Consider the following 8,576-nt stretch of genomic DNA (forward strand, 5'->3'; position numbering starts at 1 on the left):
TACGCGAAGTGTCAATATAGTCCATGTATTGAGGCTTCTTTCTACCTGTTGCAGTTGCTGCGGCGTCTATCAAAGAGGGACGGTACCTCCCACTGCCGACCAGTAGTCCGTGTGGGGTCGACGAGTCTGGGCGTCGGTGCTGTGGCTCCTTTGGCTCTGCAGTCTGTCAGCTGTAGAGCTGGATGTTTTCAGACGCCTCTCCTTCTCGGTAATGAAGATGCTGAGCCGTGTTATGGATTCTCGAATACACATGTTCGTTGAAGTGCGGCAACCGCAGTTATTGCGGATGCTCGCCGCTCCCTTTTTGCAAAGTACTCTCGCGAGATCGGTTGCGCGACCCGTTCATCTTTGAGTATGAGGCTCAGCGAAGGCTAGTTTCCGACCGCGGTCCTGGCACAGCCTCGCTCGGCGTGACTTTGAGAATTCCTTGAAAAATAACAAAGTGGGAATAGCAACAACGTCGTCACTCACATTACGCTCACGGCTGTCATCATATAAGATTGCAGAACACATTCCTGTCGATGTAGGCTAAAATATATCCCAAAGGAGGAAGGAAAACCCGTGCTTTGCAATGCCAAAGGAAGTAATCATTGTCGTAAGAATGTTATAACGACCTATGTCTATAACATGTTTCAATGGAAGTTGCAACCATAGGAATAACGTTTCAATATGATCTTACGATTCATCCAGAAATTTTTTGGCTTAAATTGCCTTCTCCATTTCTAGGATTCTGAGATATGTAAACGAAAATTAAAAAAAGAATGGTTTGTAATATACATCTTTTTTTGAATTAGGGTAGTAACCAAGAAGGCGGTAATGTTAAGTGATGCTGACAACTAATCTTATTCTTGTGATGTAACTTCGCATAGCATGTAAGAGATCTGCGGAAACATTAATTTTATGGGAGTGCATGTCCCTGCCAATGGCACCTTGACTTTAGATACACATTGATGGACCGTCCGTTTGTTGTGTTACCATAAACACTGGATTTTGATAGATCTGTCTCAAGTGAGTGAAAAATATTTCCACATTGACCCAATGAGTTAAAGCGCATTGGCATGAAAATTCAGTCAAACATCGAGTAACACACAGGCCTTAGTCCTATATCTACAAACGCTTCGTTCGCAACAGTCTGTTCATCTACTTGTACAAAGACAGCTAGAGAGAAACACGTTGCCGCTGAAAGAGTTGTAAACGGCTTTATGAGAGCGGGGGAGGGAGGGGGGGTGAAAAACCTCAATTTGTTGCGAAAATCATATTATTAGTTTCGACTTGTTTTATTATACGCACGCGTTTCTCTTTCACATCCTGTACCAATGTTCACTACACGCGCAAGATTACTAAAAAGTGTGATGCAAAGACGGCAAAAAACTGAAAAATGAGCAGTATTGTGTCAGTTTAGCAACGAAAAAAACATTCTAATACAGGCGTTCCTTGCCAATGCATTGATGCAAGCAGGTAGAGAACGCGTTCTTGCTTCAGACACCTCATCTGGTTGTTTCGTAGCTCGATTAAGATATAAGAAACCATCCTTTTTTCATGTCTCCCGAAGGTGCATCCCCGCCGTCGTTTAAATGAGTTGGTTAGCATTATTCATCGCTTATAATTGCCATGCAATCTGAGTGCTTGCGCGTGACACCCTTGCAACTGCGTTTGTCACATTACAATGAAACTTGGTATGGATGTGCTCTACATTATCCCGATTGCAGCAACGCTGTTTTGGTAGCAACTTTTGATTGTACAAAAATTAGAGTTGTTACACCATTGCAATCACGCATAAAAGAAATTATAAAATAAAAAAATTCTGACTTTTTATACATGGCAAACTTTGTTGCCACTGCATAAAAGCAATTATTGCGAGCAATGCGATATGATTGCACTGCTGTCGCAGGTCAATACTGCGAACTAATATGTGCATGAAAACAGCCCTGTATTTTAAATGCATGGTTTGCTAAGAATTGAACCAAAAGAATAAGAAAAAGTTGGAAGTAAATTTGAAAGGAAAATGCCAGAATCTATCAAACACGAATATTTCAATCACCTGGCTTAAATATTAACAAAAAAATCTTTCACCTGAATGACGCATGCGCCTTTAAGGCAGCAGTGCTGGACTAAATATCTTCGTACCGGCTCCTGGCAGTGAATGGCTGTTGTAGTAGCCAAGAAAGGATATTTTTTTGTAACAGAAAGTCATTCCTACAAATAAACCCTGCACACGACTTATCACTTTACGTCTATCTGCCAGGACAACATCAAGAAGTTTTCCACTTCGTGGCTGCATTGTGTAAAAATGTAAAACTAGACGAACGTAATAACAAAAAAAATACGAAAATAATTACTCACCTCTTTGACACTCAAACACCGTCCAACAAGATTCTCGAAGACAAAGACTACTACCGCAAATGCTATGATGGCTAAGAAATAAGCAAAGAAGATCCGAAATGTCTCGACCTGCTACGAGTGCAGAGCCCTTAACAGGCAAGCATGGCCTGCGTCATACGACTGTTTACTGAGAACGGCTGGTTTACTAAATTCGCGCAGTGAAGCTTCGAATATCCTCCGCAGCAAATCAGCATAGGTCGTGGCGAAAGGATAATTCTTTCGCACAGGTGTTACACCAAAGATGGGCTTCAAAGGTTCCACCTACTCTATAACGCCTGGCGCAAGCCTGTTCACGATCCACCTATCAAAGTGATCTATAAGGCAAACGTGACCTTCCCTTTCGGCACATATGAGGCACTCACGCAAGTTTCTCGTCGCTGGCGTCCTACCCTTCGTTTGTTTCCAGTAAAGCGCATTGAGCTTTGCGTACAGAGTGCTGTCCGAGTAATTTTGCTTCAGATCGTACTCCGTAACTGAGTTTGAAGCCAAACAGATCCGGACACTCCCTTGGTCGAGAGCGTCCTCAAGCTCGTGGAGCGAGTCCAGACTTTCTGGAGGCGACCGGATGCTGAGCCGTGACGTCAGTTCGCTCTTCATGTAGTTGCAAAGCGGGATAACGGCGAATAGCCAAAATCCGTACACCATTGTCCTGCTAAGGGGACAGCGTCTAGTCCGTGGTACGGGGGATGAAGTGGAAAAAAATGACGCCACAAGAAACATTCCAGTGTATAACGTCGTGGCGACGGAAGAGAATCCGAATTCAATGCAGTTTGCAATTCTAAGCATTAACGCAGAGTACGCTAAAACCATTAGCACTCCGTAGAAAGCGTACTTGGATTCTATTAAGATGCTGAACAAAGACACGAGTTGTCTTTTCCCGCGTTGAGAGTAAAACATTTCATGCGTATAGAAGACCACAGGTGGAATGCTGCATTTGCTCAGAACATAGTTCGTGGCTGCGCAGATGTCCAATTGGATATCGGCTTCCCCCGTGGCGAAATTGGTATAGACGTCGTTTATACTGCGGTGCAGGGAGACTAAAAGTGTAGCGTTGTAAAAGTGCAAAGCGGTCTTAATAACTTCAGATTGGGGGTGATTACAAGGACGGTGTGATTTGAATAAAGATGGATCATAACAGGCAACACGAACTACCGCATCCTTCAAGGTGGTCCCCGGTTTCTTCCAATTTTTTTGCTGAAGAGGTGGAGTGCAGTCTTGAGAATAAAAGTACAGTGACCACGGACTGCCGGCAGATTCGAAAGTAATTATAGGCTCGCTATCCCTGTAGTGGTTTCCACTATCCTGCTGGCATTCATGAGTGGTCCATACTGAACGATTCACGCTATCTTTGCGGTGTGCACCGCCACCAACCAGTATCCAGTCAACGATGTAAAAGGAGCTTCTTTTCTTGAAGACTGCCTGTAGGCACGTCCGTTTGTTCATGCCAAGTGCTGGAACTACGACCGTTGTCTTGATGCCGTAGAAAATGTTCCGTTCGATCATTTTCTGAAACCTTTGATTTGGGAGCGCCCAGCTACTTGATGGCCATGGAAGCTGCTGCTTCCAGTGAATCTCTGATGAGTCCCTGAAGTCCTTACAGGTAGCCACGGCGACGTGACTATTGTTGCCGATGCGAGAACGGAGCACGTGAAGAACTTGCAGCTCTGCATGTTTATCAGACGCCTCTAAAACAGTTAAATAATGAATTAGCAGGGAAGCTGACGTAAACAGGTGTGAGGTCATCATTATGATATATTTAGATCTTCCCCGCGATATTTTCAATTCAGAAAATTCCCTTCATATTTTAGAAGGGAATACCTCTGCGTTGTCAGGATTAACGCAGCTCACCTGCTGTGATTCTCTATTAAGATGTGCAAAATATGGCTATGTCATATAGATGAATCAATGTGGCCAGGCCCTTTCTACACGACACGAAAAATAGCCTAGATTCAAAGCCTGTTCTAAAGAAGGGTAATTAGCGCTTCAAATTGGACGCGCGCTATGGGTGAAGTCCCTTTCTATTCTGAGGTCTGCCCTTGAGTCACGCAGATCCCGGAACTGGCCTTTCAACTGGAAGCCGCACTTCAATGTTGGTAAACGCGCGATGGTAGTTGAGGCGCCTGTGTTGAAACTCTATATGGAGCGATTCGCTCGCTGAAAACTCATTATGGGCGCTGTTGTCTCCCATAGAATGTGTGGCCACAAAGCGGGCGGGCTGTTGCTATGGCGATGCTAAGAGTAAGAACTCAAACAGTGATCGTTTTGCACGGCATTCCCTTAGAAATTCAGGTAAAAGGGTCGATTTGCTCAAACGAATTCAAGACTTGGTCGATAGGAATGAAATAAGAACGCTGTGAAAATTAAAATAAAAAAAAAACTGTTTGCATGACACTCCTAGCAGCAGGAAGATTGGATCACGCAACGCCTGCTGCCGTGGGTCGAAACAGGCACGGTTCTGAAGGTGCTGGGCCACCAACTTCCGATAAACATCTGCGCTGATGCAGGGCTCTGAGCAGTCGTCTCGTGTGATACCACACAAAGCTTAGATTCGAAACGGTGCAGCCATGGCCACCTGTTATTCAAAATAAAGTACTACGTGCCGACCAAACCTTGATTGCGAAAATTGCGTGACTTCAAACACTTTTCATTTAACTCTCTGACAGAGAAGTCACAAATAAAATGCAGCGAAGGAGATCACGATGACGATGCCAGCATATTTGCTTTTTAGCACGCGGCGTGTTTCTTCCGCTTTTCTTAGAACTGCGTGACTCATTCGGCTGCCGTGGATACGCTGTTATTAGAGATGGCGCAAACATAAAGCTCTCTTTAAAAAATGGAGTATCAAGAAAAACGATATGATATTTTGGTTTCTCACCCCCACCGCTATTTTGGAGCACAAACACTTCATAAGCTATGTGGTAAGAAAATTTAATTGATATCGCAAGGCAGAAACGTATTATTAGTTTTTGTAACGTGCAATTTGCTGTGACAATGTATTTAATAAATGGCTGATTTCAGTACAGCCGGCCGACATCGACAATATTGCGGGTTTTTATTTTAGAATGGGCATCGATTGAGAGAATCTTCTAGATTACTTCACACCTCAGTACTTTGTAAGGAAGCCATTTGTGTCAATATCTGCTTGACACCGATGAGGTATGATGTCCAGCCAGCTGTCCGTGCTCTCAAGCTTCTGTCCACTCTTAGAGCAGCTAGTCGAGTTTCCAGGCGCTGTTGCCGGCATTTGTTTCGATCATACGAAGGGTCTTGTATCTCTGTGCATTCAACTGAACTCGGGGGATGAAACCGGTTAAAATTCTGCCTATGGTCCAATGTTCATTTTTCGCTCTGTGCCTTTACAGGTATAAAAGAGTGCTTTGCGCCGTTTCCTTTTGAAAACACACAACCAGACCCAAAATGTACTTTCCTACGGCAGAAAAACCTCATACAAAATTGCCTCGTACAAAAAAAAATTCTTAGCGTTTGAGTAATCAGACGAAAGAGACCAAGTTCCATACCTACATTGTGTTCGTGTGCTTTCTGTAAAATGGGAAATTGATAAAGGGAATTTAATTGCCAGCTTTTCAGGCGATCCATAAAGTGAGCCTCACCACTCCAAAACAAAACGAGCTTGGATTAAGTTTCTCCTTTCCATTAGCTAGCTTTCCACTAAACGCTTTCATAAGCCCACAGCAGCCTCAGTGCCCCATCATTTTTGCTGATACGCAGCTTTAGAGCATTCTAGATTCTCGCCATATTGAACTCCCTAATGTCGGACACCTTGCGCCTACTCATTTTTGATGATTCGATGTTTCTTAATTACATCTTTCGTCTCCTCAAAGAGCTTGCCAGTGTCCTGCAGAACCATCCTATCGCCTCTTTCTACTACGGACACCAAAATGATAGCTGTGAGATTAGCGTTCAATGCTTGAACATTGAGGATGTCGTCCTCAGTTAAAGCCGAATATCTGCTCTGGAGCGCTACTCTGAGTTCCTCTACCTTCCCTCTTCGATGAGATGAATGAAATTTTAACAATGGTTTGTTTGCCCTTAAATGGTGCTCTCAGCACACGCTTTTCTCTTGAAGTGTTAACTTAGAATCTAAATACTGTAAAACGACATCTTCTAGAATATTGTGCGCCAATCTTTGAGTGTTAAAACGCTCTCGGAGAAGTTCTTACAGTCTCGGGGAAATCATCTCACTACCCGGCATTGAAATCTGAGCAATATCCTCTTATTTGCAAACGTTCTGACTTTTATAAAACTCGCAGTCGGTAGAAATACCTCTGTTGCTGTGGGCTAAAAATATATCACTAAGATATGTCACTGCGATCATGTGTTTAAATTACTAAAACGGGTACATCATGTGTCAGCGAACTATCAAACTCGCCGACTTTGAAACATTCAATGTTTCTAAGTGCGAACGCCTCATGCTCGCAATTTCAGCAGGATGACGTCAAGAAGGAAGGTGTATATTATGCATTTGCGTCAATAAACGATCAGTTGTTAGTTAGCGCTGGTGTTTGCTGCATGTTTGTATTCTTGCGTGTGTGCTCGTTCATGCTCTGCCATGCGACACCAACTCGCCCACCACTGTTTGCTTTTCAGAAGCTCATTGGAGTCACAAAGAAACAGGAGACGCGGAATGTGATACGGGAAATACTTCATTGCACAACGTATTCATGCATTTAAAAAAAATTAAACACTGCATGCAATATCAATGCACTCGGCAGTGGGGATAGACCCCGAGAAACTGCGCTCACCGAAAACAGGTGATGAATGCGTTGAGCATTTGTGAATTTTTTGTGCCAGCACGACTTGAACACTACAGGCGCTGTTAGTTGAGGTGAACCACAGTCACATGGCATCATACCATTTCATTTTCTTTGCTTTCATTGCTACAAGGTGCAATGAAAGGCCGGAGGACCTGTTCATCGGGCCCTCCGACTACAAAAAACAGAGTTAGGACTAGGAAGAACGAAGCGAGGGTCGGCCCCATTACTGTTCGTTATATCCGCACTTCATACTTGAACATCTACTTAATAATTATTGCAATGTAATATTTATTTGTTAGCCTCTATGATATGTACGATTTCCTGGTGGCCATAGTGACAGCTGTTTTCTTACATCCGGTAAAGCCCTCGGTCGTAATATTAGCCGCAACACTGTGTCTTCAAACAATGCAGTAATATAGTTTGTAGAATACAGATGCAATAAGCAATTCAATTTTACTGAGGCAAAACAATTCTACAAGAGCAGACCAAAACAATTGAAAAGGTAAACTCAATTATTAATTTTAACTTAGTTCTCACTGAGAAAAAATGAAAGAGAGCCATTGTTCAGTCAAGGCAAATAAAATACTTCTTTTTATTTACTATATGTTGGGAATTAAAAAATTGTGTCATTTTCAGATCCCGTTCTATGTAGCTGATTTTCCGTTTTTATTACCGGTCTACTTCTTTATGCTTGAATGTCTCATTAGCCTGAATACCCTTTCTAGTGGATTTGTTTTTGTAGATTAGACAATTTTGTGCGAAATCATGTTGTGTCAGTAATTTAATGTTTAGCAGCAGCTGATACATGGAATTCAAGCTCCACATTCCTTGGCAGTCTAAACAAGGAGTTTCATTCGAAGAACAAATCATCCCCTCCAGAAAGATACAAAACAGGAGTTTCACATAGGTGAGTACCGTTTTTCACTCATCTCATCTTCATTTAATTTTTCCCCACAGTTGGTTGCTGCCTTTTGTGTCACACTTTATCATAAGCAAAATCACTCTGGTCGTTGGATAAAAATGGTCTATGATTTACAGCTATGACTTACAGCTGCTACGCACCTGCTTTGAACACTCCATAATCAAGAACTCGAAAATTAGGCATCCCTGCTCCAGCCTTTTTAGTTGAAAGCCCGGTAATTTTTAAACCAGCGCTCACGAGAACTAGGTTTCCTTGGAACGAAGTTTTACTGTTATTTTGCGCCGACATCTGTAAGCACGAAGTAAGTCGAAAGAAGAATTGTACGCCATACGTACCTTTTACCATAGCCAAGGCTACAAAAAAGATGAAAGGTCCTAACATTTATAGACACTAGGCTTGGCGGGTTGAAAAAAACAAACACAAGGAAGGTTGATGAAGAGTGGCACTGGGCACCACTGCTTAAGTGGAGCAGTTCAAAAATTAGCCACGGAGCATAA

The sequence above is a fragment of the Amblyomma mixtum genome, chromosome 8 (genome assembly GCF_055824585.1).
Source record: "Amblyomma mixtum isolate Tamu chromosome 8, ASM5582458v1, whole genome shotgun sequence".
Classification (NCBI taxonomy): Eukaryota; Metazoa; Arthropoda; class Arachnida; order Ixodida; family Ixodidae; genus Amblyomma; species Amblyomma mixtum.